Source organism: Talpa occidentalis, unplaced genomic scaffold (assembly GCF_014898055.3).
Source record: "Talpa occidentalis isolate TD23 unplaced genomic scaffold, MPIMG_talOcc4v2.1 talOcc4.12, whole genome shotgun sequence".
Lineage (NCBI taxonomy): Eukaryota > Metazoa > Chordata > Mammalia > Eulipotyphla > Talpidae > Talpa > Talpa occidentalis.
The window spans coordinates 44,264,483-44,273,463 of record NW_023601212.1 but is presented as its reverse complement, the minus strand read 5'-3'; the positions used below and the strand labels follow the sequence as shown (position 1 = coordinate 44,273,463).

The 8,981-nt window shown below is 54.0% G+C and overlaps 1 long non-coding RNA gene across 1 annotated transcript; it reads right to left on the bottom strand.

Annotated features, from left to right (window-relative positions):
- Positions 1-1,978: 1,978 nt before the first annotated feature.
- Positions 1,979-5,975, bottom strand: LOC129145489 (uncharacterized). The gene is made up of 4 exons (XR_008551116.1): positions 5,936-5,975; positions 3,369-3,449; positions 2,728-2,879; positions 1,979-2,466 (listed from the first exon to the last, which is right to left on the bottom strand). It is a non-coding gene; the product is annotated as an uncharacterized LOC129145489 (long non-coding RNA).
- Positions 5,976-8,981: the final 3,006 nt, after the last annotated feature.

Here is an 8,981-nt window from a genome sequence, read left to right as displayed (position 1 = left end):
GAAGTGGCTGTGTGGGCTACTGCACTAGATCTGGCCATGTGGAGCCTCTGTGTGGTTGGGCCTGAAGGTTTTGGACTCTGCACCAGATCTTCCCATGATGCAGGATCACTTTGAGTATTAAAGAAATACTTGTCCTTTGCGCCGGCCCAAATCAATCAATTCTCTGCTGCAGTTCACCTTTTCCTGAGGTTTACCTCATGACACATAAGGTCAATCAAGCCATCTGTTCTTTGAGAATGATCACACATTCTAACAATGACACACAACCTCACAGACAATAATCTATTCGATGACACTGCAGAGCTGGCCATCAGTCACCTCACTCACTCCTTGGTATCTAGAACCCTCCAGCATACTCATTCTGGTATAGGCGTGAGTTCAGACAGCACTATCAAGCTATTGCCAGCCACTGCCACACAAGTTCAATCCCCCACCTTTTAGGGAGCAACGCACATGGCACCTGCTGCACCTGTCACCTGCTGCTTCCCTCAGCAGTGGATTTCAGTAGATCTGCCTGTTCTGTTCCCCACTCTCTCTGGGAATCCTCTCCCCCTCAGCACCTCTGGCTTACTCTCCAGTCCTTGCATGCACAAAGAAATCGAACTTTAAAAGAATACAGCTGATTGGACAGCTATTGCTCATGTGCCCTAATACAGTGTGTTCGTAAAATGCAGATAGTTCCCACATTAACTTAGAGAATGTGCATGGTGTCCACTGTGTCCTTGGGTAGATCTGAAAGTCACACCTTCTTTGGTTCCTTCCCTAGGAACTGCCCCGCAACATTCAGACAGGGACAGCGAGCCAATGAGAGGACCAGGGGCTGCGGGGCTGGGCAGTGAGTTAATTTTATGTTGTTTTCTGCTGGGGAGGTGATTTTTTTGTGCAAGGCCTCAGTGAGAAGGAGGCCACTGCTGTAAAGGAGGCCACTGCTCTGGAGGCCAAAGGAGTGGAAAACTCGAGTCGAGTCAACGCCAACTTTATTGACATTTATCAACACAATAAACAAGGCAATCCAGGAGGAAGGGCAATGCAAACAAAACTTCAAATCAACTAACAACCCAAGATTTTGCCCAGAAGAGATGGGCGAATGCTTGTGGTAGTGGCGAGGTTAGAGGTTAAATGAGGGCATGTGACTGGGAAGGTGGGTGAAGAGAGGTTGGGGAGGCAGCAGTGCAGAGTCAACAACTGCCCCCAGAGGTGGACAGACTTGACAGAGGCCAGGGTGAACATCCCTCGGGGTGTTGTCAGGAAAGCAACGTCTGGTTGTGAGGCAGGATCCCGGCAGGGTGTGGTTGCCCAAGCAGGGCATTTCTTAGCTTAGCATTCTCAGTTTAACCTTCGGGTTGATGTACTGGGCTGGTTTCCTTGCACAGGGTGGTTTGAGCTTGGCCTCCGCAGCATGGGGCACTGCATCCTGGTTATTGTGTCTCTACCCCCACAGCAGGCGTCCAAGGTCAGATTGCTCGAGGAGCTCTTCTTGCTCCCGTGCAGGTCTTTTCATCCCCACCCCCGGTGTTATGAACTCCCAGACAAGGAGTTCTCTTGGGTCCACCTGGGCTAGGAGCCTTACTCTCACCTGGCCTGGGGATAATACAGCACAGCCAGCATCCCATGCTAGGGCTGGTCTCCTGCAGGTGTGAACTTGGCTCAGAACCTTTCCCAGAAACATGTACTGCAGGTTCCATGTGCTCACCTGTCTCCCCAGCAGAAGTGGTTTTAGCTCAGTGGCCAGGGGCCATCCTGCAGGACCCCGGTCAGTGGCAAGCTGACCCTGCAGGGCTACAGTGAGCTCAGAGCCCCTCAAGCACCTGCAGGATCCTGGGTATTAACTTGCTGTTCCTCGGGAACAGCACAGGCAAGAGATTATCCACGAGTCCTTTCGGGACCGTTGGTGTCTGCTTGTATTGAATTGTTACTTGGCTGAACTCTTATGCTGCCAATGACCCAGGAGTGCCCAGCTCTATTTGTAGTAGAAGAAGCTGGAGAGTCACGGGAGATGCCATAAGCCACACACCAGGCTGGCCAGTGCATTTGCCAACAGACCACATGCCAGAGCCCCGAGTTAAGACCACCCCAGGATAGTGGTCCTCAAGAATGATCCCCCCTAGTCCAGTCCAGCAGTGTGAGGTGCTAGTTCAGACTGCTCTTGGTTCAGACACTCAGCCCGTTTGGTCTCCTTCCAGGTGGAATACCTAAATCCACCTCCCAATGGAGCCTCTGCGTGCCATGGGCCACTGATCATGAGAGGTTCCTCCATGGGGTCAGATACTTCACCTTGCACATGTGCACAGGCATCAGAAACTGAAACTTGTGTCTGCTTGTAGGCCTGCAGATTGGCTCTGGGAGTGATTGTGCTCTGCAGGCAGGGAGGGGAGTACGTGAAGTGCACTCCCTGGACCTCTTTATCTTCCTGGTCACAGAACAACTCCTGGGAGCAAAGAGACACACCTGCAGGGTGGGATCCACCTGGGGCATGAGGGCGACCGTGGCTCTCAGGGTCACACCAGCCAGGCTGATTCTGGGTGTCACCCTGACCCACCAATTGGGAGGGACTGACTCTTCCCAAATTAACATATACATGCTCTCCCTCACACGGGAACACACAAAAACAACACTCACACACATATCCACTCACACACTCACACATAAGCATGCAGAGTTTCCTGGGAGGCCAGGGATCATAAGAGTGGTGGCCTGGCATGTCCTGTACAGGGTTCGCTTGCTTACCTTACCATGGGGACGACGCTGCTTCCAGGCCTGCCAAGTCCGTAGAGGCTCCTGATGCATTTCAGGACAGTCTGACAAAGGATTTGCGGCCCTCTTGGGGCTACTGCTTTAAGACTTGGGCACGTGCCACAGCATGTTGGCTACTGGAGTTTCTGGAGGAAAGGGAGCTGGGTCGAGTTTGAGTTGACATTCTGGGGCCAGTTGACCAGGGTTATGAGTTCCGTGTGGTGTCATCTCAGGGAGGTGATGTCACTTCCTGGGGTCCCCATCCCTGGACTTCCTGCTCCACAAGCCCCTCCCCCAGGCTTTTGCACCATTCCTGTGCCCCTCCATGTCAGCACCAGTCCACACCACTGACACCAGCACAGCCTCCCAAAGCCCTTGGATGGCTACATGCAGCCAGGGCCTCAGTTGCGGACAAGGGTTGCTTGCCTCTGACCAGGCTGGTGGTTGTCATGCCAAGGCGAGTCCCAGTAGCATCATTTGCCTCTAGACTGTCTCCCATGGGCCCAGTGGGGTGGTGTAGCACCTTTCCCTGTGGAGGTCCATGGGGTTGGGCTCACTCCTCCCTGCTGCCTTTGGAGGGGAGGCTGCCCTCACAAGGGACTCAGGTGAAAGCTGACATAGTGGAGCCTACTCACGTGAGGTCACCTGCAAATTCCACACCCAGGTTGGCAGCCTCTGCTATGAACAAGTCATCTTCCATTTGTGGGCCTGTCCTCCTGGGAGAAGAGAATCTGTCTCAGTTCAACCTCTGGCCACCCCCTTCAGGACACTGTGTGGACCCAAATTAAGTGCCAGGATCACAGACAGTGCTTGTTGCTGCATCACTGAGGGGTGCGCTCATCATCGGGGCTCCCTCCATGCTCACGAGCTGCTGACCATACTCTGCGGAACTGGGTCTGATTTCTCAATGGGGTGACTCGCCCGAGAGATGGGGCATCCACTCCCAGCGTGAATGACATCAGGGTGGCTGCTTTCATCTCCTTCCCTGTCCTGAGTCCTCACCAGCCATTTCTCTCTTTATCTGCCTAACTTGGATTCACTCTCTCCCTCTGCCTATCCTCACCTCCCACCATCTCTGTCTGCACCGATCTCCCTCTGCTTCTCTGTGCCCCTCTGGCTCTGTCTCACCCTCTGGTTCTCTGTCTGGATCTGTGTGCATCAGGCATGCTCAGCTCCCCTCAGAGGCTCCGACAGGCTCAGGGACCTGCAGAGTCCTGCTGAGAACGGGTCAGAGATTTCAGTGGTCCTCTGGTTGGTGGGGCAGAGTGCCAAGGGATGAGGGTACTGGTGGGACAGTGGCTGGGAGGGAAGAATTGTGCACTGGGTTACTCAATGAGCGTAGAGAGAGTGAAGAAGCAGATGAGTGGTGTGAACTATTGGACCCCATAGGGAGAAGTGACCCGCCTGGCTCCAGGATCCAGGAGGCCTGATGGGAAAGACCTAGAATGTGAAAATCGATGGAGTTGTGCACTGCTTAGGGACTGGGAGGAGGCTCAAAATTTGGGCATGGGGATTTTAAAAGTTCATTAACAGAACCGCTGTGTCAACCCATGGTGTCTAGACGTCATTAAGCCCAGAAGCCGAACTGAAGGTGTGGCAGGAGCTCTGGGAGAGCTGCGTGCGGTGGTGGTGGCTGTGCATGCTGCAGCCCGGAGCAGCTGTGAGGGCAGCTGCACTAGATCTGGCATAGTGGAGACTCTGTGTGGTTGGGCCTGAAGGTTTTGGACTCTGCACCAGATCTGCCATGATGTGGGATCACTTTGAATATTAATGAAATACTTGTCCTTTGTGCCGGCCCAAATCACAACTCTCTGCTACAGTTAACTGTTTCCTGAGGTTTACCTCATGACACATAAGGTCAATCAAGCCGTCTGTCCTTTCAGAATGATCACACATGTTCTAACAATTACACATAACCTCACAGACAATAATCTATTCTATGATTCTGCAGAGATGGCCATCTGTCACCTCTTGTTCTCTCCATATCTAGAACCCTCCAGCATACTCATTCTGGTATAGACATGAGTTCAGACAGCGCTATCAAGCTATTGCCCGGCCACTGCAGCACAAGTTCCATTTCCTACCTCCTAGGGAGCATCACAGATGGCCCAGCGGACCTCCCTCTCTCACCTGCTGCTTCCCTCAGCAGTGGATTTCAGTAGATCTGCCTGTTCTGTTCCCCACTCTCTCTGGGAATCCTCTCCCCCTCAGCACCTCTGGCTTACACTCCAGTCCTTGCAGGATAAAGGAATAAAACTTTAAAAAGAATAAAGCTATTTGGACAGCTATGGCTCATGTACCCTAATCCAATGTGTTCATAAAATGCAGATATATTCCACATTTACTTAGAGAATGTGCACTGTCTCCACTGTGTCCTTGGGTAGATCAGAAAGTCACACCTTTTTGGGTTCCTTCCCTAGGAACTGCCCCGCAGCATGTGAACCAGGGACAGTGAGCCATTGAGAGGACCAGGGCTGCGGGGCTGGGCAGTGAGTAATTTTATGTTGTTTTCTGCTGGGGAGGTGAATTTTTGTGCAAGGCATCAGTGAGAAGGAGGCCACTGCTCTGAAGGGTCTGGACGCCAAAGGAGTGGAAAACTCGAGTCAAGTCAACGCCAACTTTATTGACATTTATCAACACAATAAACAAGGCAATCCAAGAGGAAGGGCAACGCCAAGGAAACTTCAAATCAACTAAGAACCCAAGATTTTGACAGAAGAGAAGTGCCGGTGCTTGTGGTGTGGCGAAGTTAGAGGTTAAATGAGGGCATGTGCCTGGGATGGTGGGTGAAGAGAGTGTGGGAGGCAGTGAGCAGAGTCAACAAGAGCGGCCCCTAGAGATGGACATGCTTGATGGGGACCCGTGAGGGTCCCTAAGGGGTGTTGTCAGGTGAGCGACATCTGTTTGTGAGGCAGGATCCCCACAGGGTCTGTTGCTCAAGCCAGGCATTTCTCAGCTTAGGACCCTCAGTTTAACCTTGGCTGGTTTCCTCGCACAGGGTTGGTTTGAGCTCATCCCCTGCAGTGTGGGGTGCTGCATCCTGGTCACTGTGTCGCTACCTCCGCAGCAGGTGTCTCAGTTCAGATTCCTCGAGGAGATCTTCTGGCTCCGGCTCCGGTCTTTGCACCCCTACTCCAGGTGGTATGAACACCCAGACAAGAGGTTCTCTTGGGTCAGCCTGGGCTAGGAGACTTACTCTCACCTGGCCTGGGGATAATACAGCACAGCCAGCATCCCATGCTGGGCCTGCCTGTGGCCTGGCTCCTCCTGCAGGTGTGGGCTTGGCTCAGGACCCTCCCCAGCAGCATGGCCTGCAGGTTCCGATTTCTGGCCCGGCTCCCCCAGCATGGGTGGTTTTAGCTCAGCAGCCGGGGCACATTCTGCAGTTCCCTGGTGAGTGGCAAGCTGGCCCGGTAGGGGCACACTGAGCTCAGAGTCCCCACGAGCATCTGCAGGACCCTTGCAGTTTTCTGGCTGATCCTCTGGAACAGCAGAGCCGGCAGATGATGCTTGATGCCCTTCTGGGCATGGGCAGTCTGCTCGTGTTGAAGCTGCTCCTTGGCTGCTCGCTTGACCTGCCCCATGAGTTGCATGGGAGGCCAGCGTTACTGGGTGAGAAGGAGCTAGAGATTTAACAGGAAAAGCCATCAGCCACACACCAGACTGCCCCGTGCCTTGGCCAATGGACCACATGCTAGAGCCTTGAGCTATGAGCAGCGCGGGATAGTGCCTCTCAGGAGTTGACCTCCTAATTTAGCAGTTGAGGTCCTTGTGGAGACTGCTTCTCATACAAACCCACCCTAGGCGGTCTTCTCCCTGGGGCAATAGGGACCTCCTCTGCCTCCCAGTGGAATCTGGGCACGACCATGGGCCACTCACCCTCGGCTGATTGCTCCATGGGGTTCGGGTTCTGCACACTGCTGCACTTGCGTCCAAGTGCCAGAAACCGACACTTGCGCATGACTTGAGGCCAAATATTGGCGCTGGGAGTGATCTGGCTCTGCAGGTTGGGAGGTGATTCGGCACAACCCTCGCCCTGAGTGTCTTCCCCTTCCTGGTTACAGCCCACCTCCTGGGAGAAAACAGACACACTTACAGCATGGGATCCACCTGGGGCAAAGGAAGATGACTGTGATTTTGGGGAACCACCAGCCAGGCTGCTACTGGGTGTTACCATGACCACCACCTGGCAGGAACAGACCCATCCCACATGAGCATACACATGCTCTCACTCACACAGGACACACAAACACACACACACACACACACAGACACTTGCACACTCACACAACCCCACATAGCTTCCGAGGTGAGCCAGGGGCTAAAGTGGTGGCCTGGTATGTCCTGTCCCAGGGCCACCCTGCTTACTGCAGGGGCAACGCTGACTCCTGGCCTGCCAAGTCTACAGAGGTTCCTGATGCCTTTTAGGATTAATTTGCCATAGGTTCTGGCGGCCCTTCTTGGGGCCATTGTCTGGAGACCTGGGCACGCAACAAAGCATGTTGGCTACTCCAGGTTATCCAGTAAAGTGAGCTGGCTCGAGTGTCTATTCAAAACCTGACTGCAGGGTCTCCCCAGTGGTGCAGCGGGCTGAGCGCTGCGCTGTGAAGATGTCTGCAGCCTCTGCAGCATGGGTTCGATTCCTGGCTGGCCAGGGAGAAACCCACATGGCACGGCAGACCTCTCCTGCCTTACCCGCTGCTCCCCTCAGCAGTGTATTTCGTCAGTCTGCCTGTTCTGCTCCCTGCTCTGTCTCTGGTGAATTCTCTCACACTCCGCACCTCTGACCTGTACCCCAGTTCTTGTATAAATAAATAAAATCTTAAAACAAAACAAAACAACCCTGACTGCCAGGTTACCAGGGTGATAGATTTTTGTGAGGTGTCCTCTTAGCGCAGTGATGTTGCTTACTGGGGACCCCATATCAGGACTTACTGCTCAGACAGGCCACTCTCCCCCTTGGCTGGTTGAGCCACTTCTTGTCTCATTCTTTGCCAGGACCAGTGCACACCGCTGACACCAGCATGGCTTCCTAAAGCCTTGGAATGCAACTTGCAGCCAGGGCCTCAGTTGGGGACAGGGGTGACCGGCTGCCGAACGGGCTGTTTCTCTTATGCCAGGGAGAAGACCATGTAGCCTCCTTTGCCTCCTGACTCCCATGGGCCCAGTGGGGTGGTGTAGCACCTTTCCCACGGGGGTTGGACCCACTGCTCCTTGTTGTCCCTGGAGGAGAGGCTGCGCTCACATGGGAATCAGGAGAAAGCTGATATGGTTTGCCCATGCCAGCAGAGCTTCACCTGCAAATTCAAATCAACTGCGACTACATAACCTCACAGTCAATAATCTAATCGATGACGTTGCAGAGCTGGACATCCAACACATTTCTCTCTCCTTAGTGGTGTAGAGTCGAAACTGCTACCGGAGGTGGATGGGACAGACGGGCACAGGGTCAGGTTCTGTTGATGGTGGTGTCAGGGGAGCAACCTCTAGTGGTCCTGCAGGATCACCCCACATTCTGGTTGCCTCGGCAGGGCATCGCTTAACTAAGTACCCTGAGTTTAATCTGTGCGTTGTTGTCCAGGACTGGGTTCCTCCCACAGAGGTGGGTTGAGCTCAGCCCCCTCAGTATGGGGTGCTGCCTCTTGGTCCATGTGTGACTACCCCTGAAGCAGCCACCTCAGCTCAGTATCTTTCATGATTTCTACTGGATCCTGCTCCTCTACTGTCTTCCTAAATTCAGTTGGTGTGAACACCCAGCACTGAGGACTCTTGGGCCTTCTCCCCCAGGGGCGCTAGTGAGAACACACCCCAGCCCAGCCAGCATCCCCTGGCGGGGGCCTGGCTGGGGCCTGGCTCCTCCTGCAGGTGTGGGACTGGCTCAGCACCATCAGTTTGTCCTGGAACATCTTGAACTGGGCCCGATTCCCCCACTGACTGGGGTGAGCTCAGGCTGTTCTACAGGTTTCTGACAGGCTGTTCTACAGGTTTCTGGTCCTGACCTGTCTCTCCCAGAAGAAGTGGTTTGAGCTCAGTGGCCAGGGTCCATCCTGCAGGACCCAGGGGAGTGGCAAGCTGACCCTGCAGGGCTACAGTGAGCTCAGAGCCCCAACGAACCCCGAAGGATCCTGGCTATTTACTGGCTGTTCCTCGGGAACAGCACAGGCAAGAGATGATCCTTGAGTCCCTTCTGGACCCGTGGTGTCTGCCTGTGTTGAATTGTTACTTGGCAGGACTCTTGTGCTGCCTGA